This window comes from Ursus maritimus (genome assembly GCF_017311325.1).
Source record: "Ursus maritimus isolate PB19 chromosome X unlocalized genomic scaffold, ASM1731132v1 scaffold_X1, whole genome shotgun sequence".
Classification (NCBI taxonomy): Eukaryota; Metazoa; Chordata; class Mammalia; order Carnivora; family Ursidae; genus Ursus; species Ursus maritimus.
The window spans coordinates 53,964,066-53,969,443 of NW_024423319.1; the positions used below are offsets into that span (position 1 = coordinate 53,964,066).

A 5,378-nucleotide genomic window follows, 5' to 3' on the forward strand; every position below is an offset into this window, starting at 1 on the left:
GCTGTGACCAAGTTAAAGAGGTTGCTGTTTGTGTTCTTCACTAGAAGTTTTATGGATTCCTATCTCACATTTAGTTCTTTCATCCATTTTGAGTCTATTTTTGTGTATAGTGTAAGGAAATTGTCCAGTGTCATTCTTTTGCATGTGGTTGTCCAATTTTCCCAACAGCATTTGTTGAAGAGACTGTATTTTTTCCCATTGGATATCCTTTCCTGCTTTGTTGAAGATTCATTGACCATAGAGTTGAGAGTCCATTTCTAGGTTTTCTACTCTGTTCCATTGTTCTATGTGTCTGTTTTTGTGCCAATACCACATTGTCTTGACCACTACAGCTTTGTAATACAGCTTGAAGTCCAAATTGTGATGTCTCTGTCTTTAGTTTTCTTTTTCAACACTCCTATGGCTATTTAGGGTCTTTTCTGGTTTCATACAAATTTTACAATCATTTGTTCCCTCTGTGAAAAAATGCTGCTGTTATTTTGAACAGGATTGCATTGAATGCATAGATTGGTAATATTATTAGCATAAATATTTTAACAATATTTATTTTTTCAATCTATGAGCATGGAATGTTTTTCCATTTATGTATGTCTTCCTCAATTTCTTCCATCAGTGCTCTATATTTTTCAGAGTAAAGATCTTTTTTCTCTTTGGTTAGGTTTTTCATAGGTATCTTATTATTTTTAGTGCAATTGTAAATGGTATTGATTCCTCAATTTATCTTTCTGTTGTGTCATAATTGGTGTATCGAAATGCAACAGACTTCTGTGCACTGATTTTATATCCTGCAATTAGGCTGAATTCTTGTACCAGTTCTAGCAATTTTTTGGTGGAGTCTTGTGGGTTTTATCCATAAAGTATCAGGTTGTCTGTGAAGAGTGAAAGTTTGATTTCTTCTTTTTTGTCTATTTGGATGCCTTTTATTTCTTTGTCTTGTCTGACTGCTGCTTCTGTTGAATGACAGTGGTGAGAGTGGACATCCCTGCTGTGTTTCTGACCTTAGGGTAAAAGCTGTCAGTTATTCCCCATTGAGGATGATATTAGCTGTGGATCTTTTGGATATGGCCCTTATGATGGTGCAGAATATTCCCTCTATCCCTACTTTGTTGATGTATTTTATCAAGAAAGAATGCTGTAGCTTTATCGCCGCCAGAACACAAGCTTGCCACCAGAACACAGGTGTCATGAAAACCACCAGTAAACCCAAACCAAAATGGGAAAGGAAAAGACTCATATCAACATCGTCATCATTGAACACGTAGATTCAGGCAAGTCTACCACTACCGGTCATCTGATCTACAAATGTGGTGGGATTGACAAAAGAACTATCAAAAAATTTGAGAAGGAGCCGGGTGAGATGGAATGGGAAAGGGTTCCTTCAAGTACACCTGGGTCTTGGATAAACTGGAAGCTGAACATGAACGTGGTATCACCATTGATATTTCCCTATGGAAATTTGAGACCAGCAAGTATTATGCAACCATCACTAATGCCCAAGTTCATCAAAAACACGATTACAGGCACATCTCAGGCTGACTGTGCTGTCCTCATTGTTGCTGCTGGTGTCAGTGAATTTGAAGCAGGTATCTCCAAGAATGAGCAGATCAGTGAGTATTCCCTTCTGGCTTACACAATGGGTGTAAAACAACTATTTGTTGGTATTAACAAAATGGATTGCACTGAGCCACCCTACAGCCAGAAGAGATACTAGAAAATCATTAAGGAAGTCAGCACCTACATTAAGAAAATTGGCTATAACCCCGACACAGTAGCATTTTGTGCAAATTTCTAGTTGCAATGGTGACAACATACTGGAGCCAAGTGCTAACATGCTTTGGTTCAAGGGATGGGAAGTCACCTGTAAAGATGGGAATGCCAGTGGAACCACACAACTTGAAGCTCTGGAGTGCATCCTGCCACCAACTCATCCAACTGACAAGCTCTTGTGTCTGCCTCTCCAGGACTTCTACAAAATTGGTGGTATGGGTACTGTCCCTGTTTTTTTTTTTTTTTTAATTTCTATATCATTGAGTTCTGCTCTAATCTTTATTATTTCCCTTCTGCTGGATTTAAGCTTTATTTGCTGCTTTTTTTCCAACTACTGTAGGTGAAAGATTAGGTGGTGTATTTGAGACTTTTCTTGCTTCTTGAGGAAGGCCTGTATTGCTATATACTTCCTTCTTAGAGCGGCCTTTGCTGTATCCCAAAGTTTGTGGACTGTCATGTTTTCATTTTCATTTGCTCCCATATATTTTTTAAATTCTACTTTAATTTCCTGGTTGACCCATTAATTCTTTAGTAAGAGGTTCTTTAACCTCTTTTCATTTGTGGTCTTTCCAATTTTTTTCTTGTGTTTTACCTTAATTTTCAGAACACTGTGGTCTGAATATATGAATGGTATGATCTCAGTCTTTCCATACTGGTTGAGTCCAGATTTGTGATCCAGTATATGATCTATTCTGGAGAATGTTCAGTGTGCATGCAGAAAGAATATATGTTTGGGGCACCTGGGTGGTTCAGTCAGTTAAGTGTCCACCTCGGGCTCAGGTCATGATCTCAGGGTCCTGGAATCGAGCCCCATGTTGGGCTGCTGCTCAGTGGGGAGTCTGCTTGTCTCTCTCTCTCCCTTTGCCCCTCCCCCCATTTATTTGGTAAAAATTATCCTAGATCACATGAACTTGAAATACGTTTGGTTTAGCTTTATTATATGTTTGAGATTTAGAAATGCTTAATTTATAAGCTCTTAATTTATGCCAGTTAAATACAGATCTTTTACAACTTACTTTTGGCAATACCATCTCTAAAGTAGAAACATATCATATTCATTACAGACACACATAAATGCACAGAGATCTTATAACCACTAATATTTGTGGAGAAGATTTTTCATGCTCTAAATTTCCAAGTATTTTCTCTTTCTCTCTTTTTTTTCTTCTTGATGAGAAACCTCTCATTACAATGTAGATTTTGAAGAATGGCTCTCACGTCCTAGAGAAGATGAGGGTAGAAAATCTATATCACAAAGGCACAAAGTATCTAGGTTCCTCCAAGAAGGATTTTGAGTTCTTAAAGGCAACATGTACAAGCCTTTTGAAATATGAGGCAAGGTTTTGGGATTCATAAAAAGAACAGGCTGACTTTTACTTGTTCTGGGGTTGGAGTTCTAGTTTTTTTAAAGCTTTGTAAGATAAAAACATTTTTTAAACCCTTAAGAAATCGGTTTACAAGATATACCACATAAAAAATGAAGGATAAAAATCATATGATCATTAAAAAAATCATGTGATCATTTAACAGACTCAGAAAAAGTATTTAACAAAATTCAATATTTGCTCATGATAAAAACTCTCAACAAAGTGGGTGGAGAGTGAATGACCCTCAACATAAGAAAGACCATATATGAAAAACCCATAATTAACATCATGCTCAATGGTGAAAAAGTGGGAAATTTTCCTCTAAGATCAGGAAGAAGACAAAACAATGTAAACTCTCATCACTTTTATTCAACATAGTACTGGAAGCCCAAGCCATAGAAATCAAACAAGAAAAAGAAATAATAGGCATCTATATTGGTAAGGAAGAAGTTCAACTGTCACTACTTGTGGATGACGTGATATTATACATAGAAAACCTAAAGACACCACCAAAAACTATTAGAAGTAATTAATTCTGTAAAGTAGCAGGAGACAAAATTAGTACCCAGAAATCAGTAACATTTCTATACAATAATAATAAAATAGCAGAAAGAGAAATTAAGAAAGCAGTTTGATATACTATTATACCAAAGAGAATAAAATACTTAAGAATAAGCTTTAGCAAAGAGGTGAAAAACCAGTACTCTGAAAAGTATAAAACACTGATGAAAGAAATTAAAGATGACACAAACAAATGGAAACATATTCCATTCTTGTAGATTGGAAGAATACATATTGTTAAAATATCCATACTACCCAAAGAAATCTACAGATTCAATGCAATCCCTATCAAAATACCATCAGCATTTTTCACAGAACTAAAACTAATAATAATAACATATGTATGGAACCACAAAAGATCCCAAATAGACAAAGCAATTTTAAGAAAGAAGAACAAAGCTGGAGATATCACAATTCCAGAATTCAAGGTACACTACAAAGCTGTAATAACCAAAATAGTATGGTACCAGGACAAAAACAGAAAAATAGATCAATGGAACAGAATAAAGAGCCCAGAAATAAACTTGTACTTATATGGTCAATTAATCTATCACAAGGGAGGCAAGAATATACATTGGGGAAGGACATTCTCTTCAACAAATGGTGTTGAAAAAAATGGACAGCTACATGAAAAATAATGAAACCAGACCACTTTCTTATATCATACACAAAAATAAATTCAAAATGGATTAAAGACCTAAATAAGAGGCCTAAAACCATAAAAATCCTAGAAGAAAACACAGTCAGTATTATTTTTGGCATTGGCCTTAGCAAAATTTTTTTTAGATATGTCCCCTAAAGCAAGGGAAACAAAAGCACAAATAATCTATTGGGACTACATAAAAAAAAAAAGATTTTGCATAGCAAAAGAGACCACCAGCAAAACAAAAAGGTAACCTACAGAATGGGAGAAGATATTTGCAAATGACCTATCCAATAAGGGATTAATATCCAAAATATATAAAGAACTTAAACAACTCAACATCAAATAACAAACAGCTCAATTAAAAAAATGAGCAGAGGATGTGAATAGAGATCTTTCCAAAGAAGACATACAGATGGCAAACAGACATGTGAAAAGATTCTCAACATCTTTAATCTTAAGGGAAGTGTGAAACAAAACCACCTGTCAAAATAGCTAAAATCAAAAAGACAATAAATTACAAGTTTTGACAAGGATGTGGAGAAAAAGGAATTTTCATGCACTGTTCATGGGAATTCTAATTTGTGCAGACACTAAGGAAAACAATATAGAGGTTCCACAAAAAAATAAAAATAGAAATACCATATGATTAAAAAATTCTACTACTGAGTATTTACACAAAGAAAACAAAAACATTAATTCAGAAAGATATATACACCCCTATGTTTATTTCAGCTTTATTTACAATAGCCATAATATAGAAGTAATTTAAGTATGCATCAATATGTGAATGGATAAATAAAATGTAATGGAACATTATGTCATCATAAAAAAGATGAGATCTTGCCATTTGTGACAACACAGATGGATCTGTAGTGTTTTATGTTAAGTGAAAAAAGTCAGACTGAGAAAGACAAATGCCATATGATTTCACTCATATGTAAAATCTAAAAAACAAACAAAAATGAATAAACAAACAAAAAGTTGAATAAGACCTATAGATACAGGGAACAAACTGATGGTTCCCAGAGGGCGGGGGG

General features: G+C 34.7%; 1 pseudogene; it reads left to right on the top strand.

Annotated features, from left to right (window-relative positions):
• The first annotated feature begins 1,175 nt into the window (after positions 1 to 1,175).
• On the top strand, positions 1,176 to 1,752 carry LOC103672000 (annotated as a pseudogene).
• The last annotated feature ends 3,626 nt before the right edge of the window (positions 1,753 to 5,378 follow it).